At 44.5% G+C, this 17,620-nt stretch overlaps 4 non-coding genes across 4 annotated transcripts; 3 read left to right on the forward strand and 1 right to left on the reverse strand.

Annotated features, from left to right (window-relative positions):
- The first annotated feature begins 1,324 nt into the window (after positions 1-1,324).
- Positions 1,325-1,406, forward strand: trnal-uag (transfer RNA leucine (anticodon UAG)). Its single transcript has one exon. It is a non-coding gene; the product is annotated as a tRNA-Leu (tRNA).
- Positions 1,407-5,316: 3,910 nt separating this feature from the next.
- Positions 5,317-5,398, forward strand: trnal-uag (transfer RNA leucine (anticodon UAG)). The gene has a single exon. It is a non-coding gene; the product is annotated as a tRNA-Leu (tRNA).
- Positions 5,399-6,905: 1,507 nt separating this feature from the next.
- Positions 6,906-6,990, reverse strand: trnak-uuu (transfer RNA lysine (anticodon UUU)). Its single transcript is given in 2 exon segments — positions 6,906-6,941; positions 6,954-6,990. It is a non-coding gene; the product is annotated as a tRNA-Lys (tRNA).
- A 6,318-nt stretch (positions 6,991-13,308) lies between these two features.
- Positions 13,309-13,380, forward strand: trnaw-cca (transfer RNA tryptophan (anticodon CCA)). The gene has a single exon. It is a non-coding gene; the product is annotated as a tRNA-Trp (tRNA).
- The last annotated feature ends 4,240 nt before the right edge of the window (positions 13,381-17,620 follow it).

Genomic DNA, 17,620 nt, shown 5'->3' on the forward strand with positions numbered 1-17,620 from the left:
ACAAGTAACAAAATACAGACAGACTCCAGATTGAAAAATCGGGTCTTCAGAAGGAACTCTCCTCGGATTGTTGGACAAATTGACCCAATGAAGCAAAACCAATTGCTCCCTTCCTGCCAGAAGAGGCAACAAATGTTGCCAGTGGGCCCGGCGAACTCTCGCCGTCAGCGCATGAGACTCTTAATTTCAGGGTCGTGGGTTCGAGCCCCACGTTGGGTGGTTTACATTTTATTTCTCACAAAGGGTTCCAGGTGCAACCTCTTATCTTCAATTAATGAAATCCAGTTATATTAACGGATACAACAATGAGCTGTGTGAAACAAAACCGTGAGCACTGGCAAACATCCAGTCCCGTCCCGATTCTATCTTTTCATTCCCCGCACGTGGGACACGGCAGATCATCTGTTCAATTCGGATTCATTTCTTGCTGTTATTAAATATTAAGAAATGTAATGTTTAGAAGATGACAACTCTGGATCCATGAGCCTCTCTGATACCTCCTGAACGCGGCTCTCCCTCTTTAATTCTCCCTGAGCTCATTGACTTCTCTGATACGCTCTGTCTCTTACCTTCTCCGATCCCCACAGAGAGTCAATTATCCTCTTTGATACCTTGTCAGCGCCCTTTACGTTCTCTGATACACTGAGTGCCACTTACGCATTGATATGCCCGGAGACCCCTTACATTCTCTGACTCCCTCTCACAATCCGTTCCCCCTATATCAGATCCCCCTGCCCGACCGGATCACCACGAAGAAGCCATTAAACTCCCTGATACCTTCTCAGAAGAATTACAGGTTTATAGTTCAATCTCGGGTTTCGGCAGCTTTCTCTGTTGGGAGAATCCAGAATGAGGGGGCTTAATCTGAAAAGTAGAGCAAAACCATTCAGCTGATCAATCAGGAAGCACTTTATCACAGAAAATATCGTAGAAACCTGGAACTCATTTCAACAAAAGGCTGCAGATTTTGGGTCAATTCATATTTTGAAGACTGAGATCGATGGATTTTTCCCCGAAAGTGTGTCAAGGAATATGTGTCACAGTCGGGGAAATAGAGTTGATGCACAGATCACCCCGATCGAATTAAATGGCGCAGCAGGTTCGAGGAGCTGAACAGTCTTCTCCTGTCCCCAATTTTCGAAATTTATCAACGTCGGGCTCGATGACAAGTTTTTTGAACAAGTGTTAAATGCAGGAAGGGCTCAGAAAGCCCATTAATTTCCTTCTTGCACAATTCAAAAGCACTGGACCCAGATGATAAAGAGCAAGAAAGCCGGATTTCAATCACTAGCCTCATGTTTCAGTAATGATGGTGCAATTTTGTGGCAGCATGGCCGAGCGGTCTAAGGCGCTGAATTTAGGTTCCAGTCTCTGCGGGGACGTGGGTTCGAATCCCACTGCTGTCAGGGTTAGTAGCAATGTTTATTTTGACGAATTCACAGAAAATCATGGTGCAGTGTCGTCCAGCGGACAATGCAAAAGAAGCGAAAAGTACAGCAATGAGGATCATGGAGAGTTGCTGCACAAAGGTGGACCATTCGGCCCACCGTGTCCGTGCCGCTTTCAAATTTTTGCAGCGGTGCGATTCGATACCATGTACCCGGAGAGACTTTAGCTCCAATCCAGGATTCGTTTCAACAAGGGGGCAAGACACGTTTTCATTGGTAAGTGCGGCTCATGTTTGCATTCTTTCCACCAGAGTGGGACAGGTAAATACACGGTATTGGTGTATGAGTTAAGGCTCGGGGAATGTCGAGATTGTGAGTTCGATTCCCACGTGGAACAAGTAATCGTTTTGCTTGTGAACAATTCGAACGGAGTTGAAGGAACAATTGGTGTTCTTCAAACTGCATCTCCTCATTGGTGTTGCCATGTGGTTTCTCCAGCCTATCGTGTTCCAATAGCAGATGAGAGGTTGAAAGCAGCGCTTCAGCATTACTTGTTTACTGGAGGGAGGCTGTGGTTTTGGAGCCAGAGGTTTTGATTTTGATCCATCTACAAAATGTGGGATTTATCTGGAGCTTTAAACCAGCGCCTGAGACCACTCAGACACGATACTTTCCATCCTGCACTTCAGCATCTACTCTTACAGGAACAGAATTACTACAAGCAAGAATAGTACCTCTGAAGCACCAATGTTCGCACGGCAGAAGAGTGTTTTGTCCAATTGGAAACCTATATGAAAGAACATGCAGTCTGGCAGAGCTTGGCGTCCAGCAGATTGAATTTTGCGCGAAGCAGATGATGAGGCTCCTTCTTGTGAGTTCTCTGGACTTTAGTGTAACAGCTCCAGGGGTCAAAATGGCCTAACGGGTGTAAGGTGCTGGGTTCAGGTCGCAATCTTCCCTGGAGGCGTGGGCTCCAATCCCAATAATTTAATGATTCTAATAAAGTAGCATGAGTCGCTTGTTCAGGGACTTGCACTGATTGAAATGCGATAAGTCAATGGTCAAAGTCCCGGATAAAGTGGGCATCTTCACTCAAAAATCTCCAATTCATATAAACGTTGAAGAAAACAGAAATATTTTGAATTAATAACTGCAACAACATCTGATTTACGCTGAAATATTATTCATGATTCCAACAAACAGCAACAAGCGTTGCATCTAAATATAAATGAGAGATTTTTACGAAACGAAGTAAAATGAATTCTAGCCGTTTTTTGTCTCCTGTTCTTCACGGGGAGAGGATTCAAATTCACAGGAGACACTTAGATTGTTGAGAGAATGCGCTGCAAACAAGAAGGGAACCTGAGCGGGGAAAACCGCAGTGAGTGTCGAGTCCAACGGTGGAACCTCCCGCCCAAGGTTTCTTCAGTCGGCGGGAAGGAAGTCGAGGCTGAGGCTGATCAGCGTCACGTGGGAGCAGACCACCAAATAATATTCATCGAATTACATCGAAACTACAGCACAGAAACAGGCCATTCGGCCCAACTGGTCTCTGCCGGCGTTTAAGCTCCACCCGAGTCTCCACCCTCCCTACTTTATCTCACCCTATCAGGATACCCTTCTATTACTTTCTCCCTCATGGGCTTATCTGGCTTCCTCTTCAATGTATCTCGACTATTTGCCTCAACTATTCCTTGTGGTAGCGCGTTCCACATTCTAACCAGTCTATTAGCGACTATTCCTTCTGTTTATATTCATTATCCTGCAGAATATTCGATACTGTTCTCAGCATCTTCTGTTACCGTTAATATTGGAGGGTTTATACCATTGTAATGGTCGCTGCGATTATTTCCGATTTCATGCAAATTGAATAATAGTAAACTAGTGAAACATTTCCTGCCGAGAAACACCTTGAGGTGCAATCGGAACGTGTCTGGCAACAACTTATAAAACGATGTGTTTGAAACACGTTGTGGTCACAGTTTCTTTTTGAACAGAACTGAACCTAAATCATTCAAGATGGAAGCTTTATAATGCTTAAAAATAAACAGTATCTTGCCATTAAGTTTGGCTGCTTGGTTCCCCAGTGTCAAAGGGAGAATTGTCTGATTTCCTCATCTATATCACGTAAGAAACAAACACAAACACAAGGACATGCATTAAATCAGAATCAACTCACAGATGGACAAACAAAGAAAAACACAGCGAGAGACACAGACAGTATCGGGAAACACAGAGAAACAGACACAAGAAATGGATGAGTACAAAATGGCCCCACACTCCTCAAACTCACCTTCTCTGCTCAAAGGAAGCTGACGGATATCAGTGAGATGTGGTATTTTAGTATTCTGATTTGGCGCCGTGGTTTAGCTCTTCAAAGCACATTATCTACACTATCTAGTAAATAGGTAGATCTTGGGGTCGATTTCCAGCAGTGCCTTTTTGCTTCCTTCGTGATATTTGGTACTTTGTGAATTTAACCAACATAATATCACAGGGCGGAGTTGAGGTCCAGATCACCCATGATCAAATTGAACAGCTCAGCAGGTTCGGAGGGGCTGAATGTATTTCTCCTGTGGCGATGTTCCCGTACTGCTCAACGCGGGGCTGTATGACAGGTGAAAAAACACAGACAGTCTCCAGATTGAAAAATCGGGTGTTCAGAAGGAACACTCCTGGAATTGTTGGACAAATTGACCCAATGAAGCAATACCAATTGCTCCCTTCCTGCCAGAAGAGGCAACAAATGTTGCCAGTGGGCCCAGCGATTTCGCGCGTTGGACTCTTAATTTCAGGGTCGTGGGTTCGAGCCCCACGTTGGGTGGTTCACATTTTATTGCTCACAAAGAGTTCCAGGTGCAACCTGTTATCTTCAATTAATGAAATCCAGTTTTTGAAACGGAACAACAAAGAGCTGTGTGAAAGAAAACCGTGAGCACTGGCAAATATCCAGTGCCGTCCCGATTCTACCTTTTCATTCCCTGCACGTGGGACACGGCAGATTATCTGTTCAATTCGGCTTCATTTTTTGCTGTTATTAAATATTAAGAAATGTAATGTTTAGAAGATGACAACTCTGGATCCATGAGCTTCTCTGATACCTCCTGAACGCCCGTTTCCCTATTTAATTCAATCTGAGCTCATTGTCTTCTCTGATACGCTCTGTCTCTTACCTTCTCCGATCTCCTCAGAGAGTCCATGATCCTTTTTGATACCTTGTCAGCGCCCTTTACGTTCTCTGATACCCTGAATGCCCCCTCCACACTGATATGCCCGGAGACCCCTTACATTTTCTGACACCCTCTGACAATCCGTTCCCCGATCTCAGATCCCCTTGCCCTACGGGATCACCACGAAGAAGCCATTAAACTCCCTGATACCTTCTCAGAAGATTTACAGGTTTATAGTCCAATCTCGGGTTTCGGCAGTTTTCTCTGTTGGGAGAATCCAGAATGAGGGGGCTTAATCTGAAAAGTAGAGCAAAACCATTCAGCTGATCAATCATGAAGCACTTTATCACAGAAAGTATCGTAGAAATCTGGAACTCTTTTCAACAAAAGGCTGTAGATGCTGGGTCAATTCACATTTTGAAGACTGAGATCGATGGAATTTTCCCCGAAAGTGTATCAAGGGATATGTGTCACAGTCGGGGAAATAGAGTTGATGCACAGATCACCCCTGATCGAATTAAATGGCGCAGCAGGTTCGAGGGGCTGAATAGTCTTCTCCTGTCCCCAATTTTCGAAATTTATCAACGTCGGGCTCGATGATAAGTTTTTTGATCAAGTGTTAAATGCAGGAAGGGCTCAGAAAGCCCTTTAAATTCCTTCTTGCACAATTCAAAAGCACTGGACCCAGATGATAAAGAGCAAGAAAGCCGGATTTCAATCACTAGCCTCATGTTTCATTAATGATCGGCTTGTTTCGTGACAGCATGGCCGAGCGGTCTAAGGCGCTGGATTTAGGTTCCAGTCTCTGCGGGGACGTGGGTTCGAATCCCACTGCTGTCAGGATTAGTAGCAATGTTTATTTTGACGAATTCACAGAAAATCATGGCGCAGTGTCGTCCAGCGGAGAATGCAAAAGAAGCGAAAAGTACAGAAATGAGGATCATGGAGAGTTCCTGCACAATGGTGGACCATTCGGCCCATTGTGTCCGTGCCGCTATCAATTTTTTTCAGCGGTGCGATGCCATACCTTATACCCAGAGAGACTTTAGGCCTAATCCAGGATTCGTTTCAACAAGGGGACAAGACACGTTTTCATTGGTTAGTGCGGCTCATGTCCGTATCTTTTCCAGCTGAGTGGGACAGGTAAATAGGCGGTATTCGGATACCAAAAAAGGCTCGGGGAATGCCGAGATTGTGAGTTCGATTCCCATTTGGAACAAACAATCGTTTTGCTTGTGAACAATTCGAACGGAGTTGAAGGAACAATTGGTGTTCTTCAAACGGCATCTCCTTATTGGTGTTGCCATGTGGTTCCTCCGGCCTATCGTCTTCCAATACCAGATGAGAGGTTGAAAGCAGCGCTTCAGCATTACTTGTTCACTGGTGGGAGGCTGCGGTTTTGGAGCCATCGGCTTTGATTTTGATCCATCTACAAAATGTGGGATTTATCGGGAGCAAAGTGAAGTGGACAGGTTAAGTGAGTGGGCTAGAAGGTGGCAAATGAAGTATAAAGTGTGGAAATGTGAGGTTATTCACTTTGGTAGGAAGATTAGAAAAGCACAATATCTTTTAAAAGGTGATAGACTACGAAATGTTCATAGTCAGAGAGATTTGTGTGTCCTTTGCACACGGATTACAGAAGGTTAACATGCAGGTGCAGCAAGCAATTAGGAAAGCAAATGGTATGTTGGTCTTTATTGCGAGGTGGTTGGAGTACAAAGATAAGGAATTCTTGCTGTAATTATATAGGGCTTTGGTGAGACCGCATCTGTAGTAGTGTGTACAGTTCTGATCTCCTTACCTGCGGAACGATATACTTGCCTTAGAGTGGCTGTAACAAAGGTTCACTCGATTGATTCCTGGGATGCGAGGGTTGTCCTGTGAGGAGATATTGAGTGGAATGAGCCTATATTCTCTGGAGTTTACAATAATGAGGTGATCTCATTGAAACATATAAAATTCTTAGAGGGTAGATGCTGGGACGCTGTTTCCCCTAGCTGGAGAGTCTAGAACTAATGGTTATAATCTCAACATAAGGGGCCGGCCATGTAGAACAGTGTTGAGGAATAATTTCTTCACTGAGAGGGTTGTGAACCATTGGAATTCTCTGCCCCAGAAAGCTGTGGATGCTGAGCCATTGAATAGATTCAAAACTGAGATTGGTAGATTTTTGGACACCAAGGAACTCAAGGGAGATGGAGCGAGGTCGGGAAAATGGAGTTGAGATCGAAGATCAGCGATGACGCTATCAAATGTCGGAGCAGGCCACTGCATGGCCAACTCTTGCTCCTTTCGCTTCTGTTGGTCCGCTGGAAAAGCAGAAGTTGCCAGCTGTTTTAAAATTTTGAGCCTGAACAGGGACTTGAACCCTGGACCCTCAGATCACTACCTGTGTTAAAAGTCTGATGCTCTACCGACTGAGCTATCCAGGCTCGCTGTTGGGTTGTTTTCCAACATACAGATTCATGGTAGGACTCTGAATTATACCTGTCGATTTCGAATTTGGGGGAGTATCACTTTTATACAATTTCCAGCATCGTGTTGAGGAGAATCATTGTTTCTGTTGAACATGATGTATGAAACATGGACAGCGAACTCGTGATTTTGCAACTCTTCTTGTTTGTACAAAATGTCTTGTCATTCGTTAGCAGCAATTAAAAACAACACTTTACCCAATGGCTCAAAAGCTAAACTTGTTCCACACGGGAGCTGGAAAATGCCTCTCGACCTTTCAGCCGATCAACAATTGAAAGCTGAATAATTTCACCCGTCACACCGTGACACCAGGCAGCAGATTTGCCTCCCGAATTTTCCCGACACGACACTTCAAACCGATGAATACCTGCTTCACGGAAAGAAGAATTGTGTTTTTGTTTCTTTCGATTTAAAGATGTCGTGCCGGCCGCTTTACCATTTCAGTTGTCGCCAATTGCCCACTCTCCCTCCTTTTAACAAATATACTCTCACCTGCTATTGCAAGACGGTCGGCCAGAGGAGCCTCAGTGCCCACATGGGGACATGAAGAAGTCGATGCGTTATGGAACCGGTTTTACCTTGAACTCCAGTCAAAATGTTGAGAAGTTTCAACTACCTTCGACGGCGCTGGAGCTCACAACTCCAGCATGAATCGAGCGTATAATTATTGTGGAAGTAACGCGCGCTGACCAATTGCGCCACTGCAGCCGTGCACGGTCTGTGTCACCAGTGCTCGCATCAAACAGCTTCATCCTGGGGTTGATAAGGGTCGATTTCAATTATTTGAAATCTCACCACGTGACCCGAAGATTGACCGCAGAATCGAGTTTTTCCTGTAAGTCCTGAATTGAAGGAAAAGGCGCAACAAGCAGGTCGGAGAAATGAAGAGCAGAAAATGTGGATGAAACTTGCACGAGTGAAAATCCCTGGATGTTGGAAGACTCAGTCCCCAGTGGTGGAGAGGATTGGGATTTCAAGGTGTTTCACAGCTCACACACACACCATTGGCTCATTTAATCACCTTCAACAACTCGATTACATCATCACTTAATCTTCTATACACAATGAAAAACAAACCTTTTCTCTGCAACTTGTCCGCATAATTTAAACATTTTAGCCCCGGTATAATTCTGGTGAATCCGCGCTGCACCCCCTCCAAGGCCAATATATCCTCCCTGAGGTGTGGTGCCTAGAACTGAATGCAGTACTTTAAATGTGGTCTCAGCAGAGTTTATATAACTGTAACATAACTTCCACCCCTTTGAATTCCAGCTCCCTTAAGATAAAGGCCAAAGTTCCATTAGACTTTTAAATTATTTTTTGGAACTGCCCACTGACTTTTCATGATTTCTGCACTTGGACCCGTGAACATCTTTCCTTCCCCACAGTTCCGAGCTTCTCACCAGTTAGAAAATATTCTCATCTATCTTGCTTCGGTCCAAAGTGGATGACCTCACACTTCCCCATATTGAAAGATTGAACAGTCTTCGGCTCATTTCCATGGAAAATAGAAGGCTGAGGGTGACCTGAAATAGGACTTTAAGATTATGCAAGGGATTGATAGTTCAGAGGTGTTTGCAATTTTGTGGGGAGGAGAACAAAATTGGGGCCATATACATAAGATAATCACATTTAATCCAATATGGCATTCAAGAGAACCATATTTACAATGAGACTCGCCAGAATGTGCAACTCGCTACCACAAGGAGTAGTTAAGGCGAAAAGCATCGATGCATTTACAGGGAAGCGAGATAAACACATGGAGGAGAAAGGAATATTAGGGTTTGCTCAGTCATTCTTTCCCTAATAACAGATACTGGTAAATTCCCCACAACAGACGTTATACTAATAGGTCTGTAATTTTCTACTTTATCTCTCCTCCCCTTCCTGAATAATGAAGTGACTTTGGAAATTTTTCAATCCATGGAACAATTCCTGAAACAAGAGAGTTTTGAACGATCATGACTTAAGGATGTAAAATTTCCTCACCTATTCCTCTTCGTTCCCTGGGGTGGAGATTTCTCTATCTTTAGTCGAATTATTTTCTCCAATACCGTTATTTTACTTAGACTGATTTATTTCTGGGCTCGATCAGGTAGGGGTATAATTCTCGATTCGAGGTTCATACCCCGGAGAAGCCCTAATTTAGCCCTGGACTTTTGTTCTTGAGCTGCGGTACAAACTTTTGCAAAGTGGGAAAAGAAGTCCCCAAATCACTCCACCTGAATCTCAAGCGCTTTCGGAAGAAGTTCAATTCAAACAATCAGGAACTTAAAGGCATCTCAATGACCTGCACTTTCATTGAACGAGCTTTATTTGCAGTTGCCTTTCACCTTGAAACCGCTCTGGGCTTTCATCTCACTGAAACTAAGTTTGGCCGCTTTGTATCTGTGAGCATGTCGGTGACGAGGTTCGCTCTGATATGGGTCGCTTTCAATTTTGAAGATCACGCCAATCTCAGGGGAAGAAAAACGAGAATCGAATTGTCTCTGTAAGTGATGAATTGAAGGGATTGATGCTTCAAGCAGATCTGGAAAATGCACAGTGCGGTCGATCAGGAGTTCCAAATCCATCCTCTCGCCACTCGGTAATCATATAACTGAACTTTACTCTGGCCCAGTGTCACCGCGCTGAAATTGAGTATTTCTCCGGCACGTACCTCTTAACTTCACAGTTGCTGGTTTGAGAGTGAAGACCGGCTCGTTGGATTTTCAGTCCTGCAAGCTTCAACCATTCATTTTCGAAAAGTAACCTCTCAGTAGACAGACAGCTGTTATATTGGTCGCTGCAACCTCAAGCTTTCGCTCAGTGAATTACTGGTTTAGCAGGTGACCTCTTCACTTGTCTCGATGGTGCTATTGATTAGATTGATTCGAGCACCTATTTTATTTTTCCTCAGGATTCATCGCCTCAAAGTTCCAGGGTTTCAATGTGTGTTTTGTCTGCAAGAAAATGTACCGTGATCATTGCCGGCTGAGCAGGGCTGTTAGTCCAACATTTACCCCGTGGACTAAACAAAAACCTTGTGATCGGAGAGCAGGCACATGAAACTTATAAAGGAATGGAACATTGGTTTCACGGAAATCACAATTCATCTTGACAGACAAGGTCCCGAAAGGCTAATTCGCTGTGACATGGAGATTTCTGTAGTGAGCGAGACCAGACTGTTTCCATGTTCAGAGAATAAATGTCACACTCTTTATGTTGGAAAAGCAAAACGGGTGGGGATGTTTGTCATCGCCCGATGCCTTTGTGTTAAATCAGATGCTTCTCGTTGCGTTACTTTCATCTTGATCGCATATTCGGTTAGGGCGTTTCTGTGATAAACGGGGACAATTGCCTGTTATTGATAAATTTAACGGCTGCAGCAGATTCCTGGTGTCAGAAGCACTGAACTTTTCATCGCACTCTTACGGTACAGTCTTTAAAATGGTGAAATTTCATCACATGCAAAGCACAAAAATCAACGATTCCAACCACTCGCTGTGTAAAGAAGTTTTGCTCATGTCACCTTTGGTCCTTTTGCCAATCACCTTAAATGTATGCCCTTTGGTTCATGTCCCTTCCGCCAATGGGAACAGTTTCTCTCTATCTACTCTGTCTAGGCCTTTCATGATTTTGAATATCTCTATCAAATCTCCTCTGAACCTTCTCAGTTCCAAGGAGAACAATCCCAGCTTCTCCAGTCTATCCATGTAATTTAAGTCCCTCATCCCTGGAATCACTCCAGTAAATCTCCTCTGCACCCTCTCAAGGCCTTCACATCCTTCCAAAAATGCGCTGGATACAATATTCGATTTGGTTTATAAAGGTTCATCATGACTTCCTTGTTTTTCTACTCGACGCCCCTCTCTATAACCCCAGGATCCAGTCTGCTTTTTAAGCCGCTTTTTCAAACTGCCCTGCCACTTTAAACGATTTGTGCACATATACCCCCAGATCCCTCTGTTCCTCTAACCCTTTTAGAATTGTGCCCTCTAGTTTATATTGCCTCTCCTCATTTTCCCACCCAAATTGCATCACCTCGCATGTTTCCGTGTTAAACTTCATCTGCCACGTGTCCGTCCATGCCACCGACGTGTCCATATCCTCTTGAAGCCTATCCACCTCACTGTTCACTACCCTTCCAAGTTTTGTGTCATCTGCAAATTTTGATATTGTACCCTTTACTCCCAAGTCCAAGTCATTAATATCGATCAAGAAAAGCAGTGGTCCCAGCATCGACCCCTATGGAACACCATTGCCCACCTCCCTCCAGTCCGAAAAACAACCATTCACCACAACTCTCTGTTTCCTGTCATTTAGCCAGTTCTGTTACCATGTTGCTATTGCTCCCTGTGTTCCACGGGCCGCAATCTTGAGCGCAAGCCTACCACATGGCACTTTATCAAACGCTTTTTGAAAATCGATATACACCACGTCAACTGCATTGACCTCATCTACCCTCTCTGTTACCTCATCAAACAACTCTATCAAGTTGGGTAAACACGATTTGCCTTTAATAAATCTGTGCTGGCATTCCCTAATCAATCCATACTCGTCTAAGTGACAGTTAATTCACTCCCGGATTATCGTTTCCAAAACTTTTCCCATCACCGAGGTTAAACTGACTGACCTATAGTTGCTGGGTTTATCTTTACACACTTTTTTGAACAAGGTTGTAACCTTTGCAATTCTCCAGTCCTCTGGCACCATCCCCATATCTAAGGATGTCTGGAAGATTATGGCCAGTACCTCTGCAATTTCCCCCTTTACTTCCCTCAGCATCCGAGCGTGCATCCCATCCAGACTAGTTGACTTATCTATTTTAAGTACAGCAAGCCTTTCTAGTACTTCATCTTTCTCATTTTTCAGCCCATCCAGTATCTTAACTATATCTTCCTTTATCGAGAATCTGGCAGCATGTTCTTCCTTGTTAAAGAACAATGCGAAGGACTCATTTAGTACCTCTGCCATGCCAATTGCCTCCATGTGTAGATCTCCGTTATGATCCCTAATCGTCCCCGCCCCTCCTCTTACTGCCCGTTTACTGTTAACATGTCTGTAGAAGACTTTTGGATTCCCTTTTATGTTGTCTGCTCTTCTTATACTCTCTCTTTGCCCCTCTTATTTTTTTTTCACTTCCTCTCTGAACTTTCTATATTATCTCGGTTTGGTACTTGTGTTATCAGCTTGATACCTGTCATACGCCTCTTTTTTCCAATTCATCTTACTCTCTATCTCTCTTATTACCCACGGATCTCTGGCATTAGTTGCCCTACCTTTCTCCCTCGTTGGAATGTACCTTCTCTATACCCGAATCATCTTTTTAAAGACAAACCACTGTCCAATTATAGTTTTGCCTGACAATGTTGGATTCCAATTTACCCAGGCCAGATCTGTTCTCATCCCACTGAAATTGGCCCTCCTCCATTTGAGTATTTTTACTAAGAGTGGACAAAGTCCATTTCCATAGCTATTCTAATCCTTATGATACTGATCGCTGCTCCCTAAATGCTTCCCCACTGACACTTGCTCCAATTGGCCCGACTGATTCCATTGAACCAAGTCCAGCAATGCCTCCTTCCTCAGTGGGCCAGAAACGTACTGGTCGAGAAAGTTATCCTGAACACATTTCAAAAATTCCTCCCCTTCTTTGCGCCTTATATTATTGTTATCCCAGTCTATATTAGGATAGTTGAAATCCCCCGTTATCACTACTCTATGGCTTTTGCACTTCTCTGTAATTTCCCTGCACATTTGCACCTCGATATCCGTCCCACTAGCTGGTGGCCTATTGAATACACCAAGTAGTGTAATCTCACCTCTATTGTTCCTTAACTCGAACTCAGTACCCAGGAGAAATTCCCGAGTTCCTGGGCACTTTTTATTGAGCAGAAGTTAGCAGCAAAATGTGTTTGTAGTGGGCAACCTGTAAAACAGAGCTCCAAGTATCGGTTTAAATGAAGTCCTGAACTGACAAAGGGGAGGGCAGATGAGGATTGAATTAAATCCCAATTAATTGAATCTAAGGTTTAAAGAAGTGAATCTGTCAGGAGCGGGATTCCTGATCCTGTGTGTGAGCTGAAACAGGATCGGTACCGTTCTGTAAAGAGAGAGCGGCAGGCGGCTCCCAGACAGGGCTCAGGCCGGGACCGGTAACTCACCACGGGCGGCGGCTGGATTGGAGAGCGGGGCTCTTGCGCTGTTGCTGCTGCTGCTTCCGCCTCTGAGAGTCCCTGTGGCGTTCAATACCGATCTCCCTCCCATGGATCCGGCTCAAAGGGTGCTGTATGGACCTCGTGGCGCAACGGTAGCGCGTCTGACTCCAGATCAGAAGGATGCGTGTTCGAATCACGTCGGGGTCATAAACATTTTCACGGCGTTTCAGTGTCTCGCTGACTCTGTTTCACAGCGGATGGTGTGTTCACTATTTGTAAAATAACAATTATCATGGAATCATACAATGGACCGTCCGACCCATCAATCCCGTACCTGCCTTTTGTAAGAGCAATCCAGTTCTTCCCATTCCCGGGCACTTTCCCTGTTGCTCTGCATTTTCCCCATCAAGTGTTTACCCATTCCTTTTTAAAAGCCACGATTGAATCTGCTTCCACCACCCTCACAGACAGCGCATCCCAGATTATAACTATTCACTGCTTTAAAAAGTTTTCCCTCATGTTGCCTTTGGTTCTTTTGCCAATCACCTCAATTCTGTGTCCTGTGGTTCCAGACCATTCCGCAAATTAGAAAAGCTCTTCTTTCTTTATTTCATCTGAACCCTTCATGATTTCGAACACTTCGATCAAATCTCCTCTGAATTTTCTCTGCTCGAAGGGGAACAACTCCAGCTCGCGGCAAATGCGGTTAATTCGTTCCAATTCATTTATTTGAGCATTGAACAGACCTTTTAATAGTGACCATTGGACCCTGTTCCGAAGTTACTTATTGGTGCAGAATGCAAAACGTTCCTACATTGGCTGGGAATCGAGCCCGGGTCTCTCATACGGCAAGCGAGAATTCTACTCCTGAACTACCAATGCTCGTACCTCGCGTTCCTGCATGTGTCCATTTGGAATTCTGTCTGCACGAACATGGGGTTGACAGCTGCGATGGCCGAATGGTTGAAACGTTGGGCTCAAAATTCCAATTGGGGTTTTCCAGCGTAGGTTTGAATTCTGTTGGAAGCGCTACTGTTTAAAGATCTCTTCAATGCTCTCCCAGCATGACAGATACAACAGCGTGGCCGATGCTTTCAATTGGATGTTAAAACTTCTCTTGCAAGATCCGGAGACGGAATCTGTAACTTAAATTCTGCTGGTTTGCTAAACCTGACATTTATACACCTTATTTTCTTTGCATTCATCCCTCTATATCTCCCTGTCTCTGGCTCTTCTCTCTCTGCGTTGTCCCCGATGGACTTCTCAGGTTTCCTTGAACGGCGAAGGCTGATGTAACCTGCAACACCAGCAGAGAAGGGTAAAGAAATAAAAGACTGAGACAGTAGGAAAAGTAAAGTTGCAAGCCAGCTGCTGCAGCCAATGCCTACACATCAATGTCTCTTCGCTCTCACAGTGAAACAAAACACTAATTTGATTGAAGTATACTTATGGTAGAGTGTATATTATCACAATGCCGAGAAGTTTACGTGTGAGCATTGGAGTTTGAGGGGTAGAATTCTTGCTTGCAGTAATTCTATTCCTGTAAAACTAGCTCCTGAAGTGTAGGATGGAAAGTATCCTGGCTGAGCGGTCGAAGGCGCTGGTTTAAATTTCCAGTTAAATCCCACGATTTGTAAATAGATGAAAATCATAGTTTGCGTCTCCAAAACCGCAGCCTCCCTCCTGTAAACAAGTAATACTAAACATCTTCATCTGCTATTGCAACAGCGTGGTCCGGAGGAACCACATGGCAATTCAAATAAGTTGATACATTTTCGAACATACCAATTGTACCTTCAACTCCGGTCGAAATGTTCACAAGCGAAAGGATTGTTTGATCTAGCTGAGACTCGAATTAACAACCTCGGCATTTCCCCAGAATCGACGGCATAAAAAGACCGCGCACTGACCGATTGCGCCGTTAGAGTCCGGTCACTCTGATCACCTGTCCCACTCTGCTAGAAAGAATCTTCAGGTGAGATGTCCTTACCTGTGGAAACGTGTCCTGTCCCCGTGATGAAAATAATATCTGCACTTTCACTTTCAGCTACTTTCACATCCTCTGCTCCATCGCTCTACAATGGGGTTTTCTGTGAACAGGTCAAAATGAACATTGCCAAAAATTCTGTCAGTGGTGAAATTTGAACCCAAAAACAACACAGACATTGGGTCCACGCGCTTTTGACCACCAGCTCAGGCTTCCATAAAACATGGCCACTGTTTAAAGGTCCGTTTAATGCTCACATAAATGAATTGGAACCAATTGACCGCATTTGCCGCGTGCTGGGATTGTTCCCTTAGAGCAGAGAAATTTCAGAGGAGATTTGATAGAAGTGGTCAAAGTCATGAAGGGTTTTGATAAAGTAAATAAAGAGAAGCTGTTCCCATTGGCGGAAGGGTGGGAAACCAAAGGACAGAGATTTGAGGTGATTGGCAAAAGAACCAAAGGCGACATGAGGAAAAACTTCATTACGCAGCGAATATTATAATCTGGAATGTGCTGCCTGAAAGGGTGGTGGAAGCAGATTCAATCGTGGCTTTTAAAAAGGAATTTGATAAATACTTGAAGGGAAAAAAATGCAGGCTACAGGGAAAGGGCCTAACTGAGTTGCTCTTACATAAAGCCGGCATGGATTCTATAGGTCGAATGGCCTCCATCTGTACTGTGTCCATTCTATGATTCCACAATAATTATTATTTTACAAACAGTGAACAGCCCATCCCAAAAAGACGGCACCGCTATAAAGCAGAAGGACACTGAACCGCCATGGAAACGTGACGACCTCGACGTGAAACCTCGAACGTGACGACCTCGAACGAACACGCATCCTTCTGATTTGGAGTCAGACGCGCTACCGTTGCGCCACGAGACCCACATCCAATGGTTGGAGCCGTATCCATAAGAGGGAGATCAGTACCGACCGCCGCACGGACTCACAGAGCCGGAAGCAGCAATCACAACAGCGCAGGGGCCCCGCTCTCTCATCCAGCCGCTGCCCGGTCCCGGCCTGAGCCCTGTCTGGGATCCGCCAACCGGTCTCTCTTAACTGAACGAGATCATTAAAGGCGCCTGCAGCGCTGTCTCGGCGAATAACAACAGTTCAAAACCGCATTCCAGATGCGACAACAAAACCATCAGTTTTCTGCTGTTCCCCAGCTCCCGGAGTGAGAGAGGCTGCGACACCAGAATTTATGGAGGACCGAAGAAAGTGAAACTTTATTTGGGCTTTAGTGGGAAATCCAGTGAAAGTGAACAAGAGCTCCTGGATTTGAACCAGTGAAACACCCTGAGCGGGAATCAGATCCAAAGATCAACTGGCAACAGAGCCGTGCAGCCAATGTAAAATTTCGCTGTCACGCAGCCGATCAGCCATCCTTCCAGAACACAGTATCCGTCCATTCTCGCTTTCTTCTACAATATATGATGTACAGCGATATCAGATTCAACACTTATTATTAATGGTAGGGCGTTGGGGAGAGTTATAGAACAAAGAGATCTCGGAGTACAGGTTCATAGCTCCTTGAAAGTGGAGTCACAGGTGGATAGGGTGGTGAAGAAGGCATTCGGCATGCTTGGTTTCATTGGTCAGAACATTGAATGCAGGAGTTGGGATGTCTTGTTGAAGTTGTACAGGGCATTGGTGAGGCCACATTTGGAGTACTGTGTACAGTTCTGGTCACCCTATTATAGAAAGGATATTATTAAACTAGAAAGAGTGCAGAAAAGATTTACTAGGATGCTACCGGGACTTGATGGTTTGACTTATAGGGAGAGGTTTGACAGACTGGGACTTTTTTCCCTGGAGAGTAGGAGGTTAAGGGGTGATCTTATAGAAGTCTATAAAATAATGAGGGGCATAGATAAGGTAGATCGTCAAAATCTTTTCCCAAAGGTAGGGGAGTCTATAACGAGGGGGCATAGATTTAAGGTGAGAGGGGAGAGATACAAAAGGGTCCAGAGGGGCAATTTTTTCACTCAAAGGGTGGTGAGTGTCTGGAACGAGCTGCCAGAGGCAGTAGTAGAGGCGGGTAAAATTTTGTCTTTTAAAACGCATTTGGACAGTTACATGGGTAAGATGGGTATAGAGGGATATGGGCCAAGTGCAGGCAATTGGGACTAGCTTAGTGGTATAAACTGGGCGACATGGACATGTTGGGCCGAAGGGCCTGTTTCCATGTTGTAACTTCTATGATTCTATGATTTTATTTCAAGTCAACAATATTATCCTCTCTTCACCAAATTCGTTTTGAATGTACGACTTGCATTATCATGAAACACTTTGCAGAATGAATTGCTCTGAAGCTCCATAAATGTGGAGACATTGGCTACGAACTCATCAGGTGGGTTATAACTTTACTTTTCCTACCGTCTCAGCCTGCTGGTGTTGCAGGTTACATCAGCTTTCACCATTCATGGAAGCCTGAGATTTCTATCAATTGAATTATT

The sequence above is a fragment of the Heptranchias perlo genome, chromosome 20 (assembly GCF_035084215.1).
Source record: "Heptranchias perlo isolate sHepPer1 chromosome 20, sHepPer1.hap1, whole genome shotgun sequence".
In the NCBI taxonomy this organism is placed as follows: domain Eukaryota; kingdom Metazoa; phylum Chordata; class Chondrichthyes; order Hexanchiformes; family Hexanchidae; genus Heptranchias; species Heptranchias perlo.